Consider the following 351-nt stretch of genomic DNA (forward strand, 5'->3'; position numbering starts at 1 on the left):
CAACAAATAGCCATGGCTGAGACGGTGACACAGACACTCTTCACCGAATCCTCTTTCTCTTCAAACTCGGCAGCCTAAATCCGATGTAATGTGACCCATTGTACTGCTGTCTGCTGTGACTAAAACAAAACCTTTATCTTTCTTGCGTCTTTCTCATCCTCCCAACCCATGCTTTGATCGCTGCAATAAAATTAGTGATTGCATTATCAAAACACCAATTGTAAAAGACAACAGTTGTCAGGAGTGGGATTCGAACCCACGTCTCCAGGTGGAGACCAGAACACTCGCGTCTATTATTAAACGACTTTCTCGGCTTAAGTCTGGCGCCTTAGACCACTCGGCCACCCTGAC

At 45.9% G+C, this 351-nt stretch overlaps 1 non-coding gene across 1 annotated transcript; it reads right to left on the reverse strand.

Moving 5' to 3' along the window:
- Window positions 1–235: 235 nt before the first annotated feature.
- trnal-uaa (transfer RNA leucine (anticodon UAA)) lies at window positions 236–351 on the reverse strand. Its single transcript has 2 exons — window positions 314–351; window positions 236–281 (listed from the first exon to the last, which is right to left on the reverse strand). It is a non-coding gene; the product is annotated as a tRNA-Leu (tRNA).

The sequence above is a fragment of the Mobula birostris genome, chromosome 13 (assembly GCF_030028105.1).
Source record: "Mobula birostris isolate sMobBir1 chromosome 13, sMobBir1.hap1, whole genome shotgun sequence".
NCBI lineage: Eukaryota > Metazoa > Chordata > Chondrichthyes > Myliobatiformes > Myliobatidae > Mobula > Mobula birostris.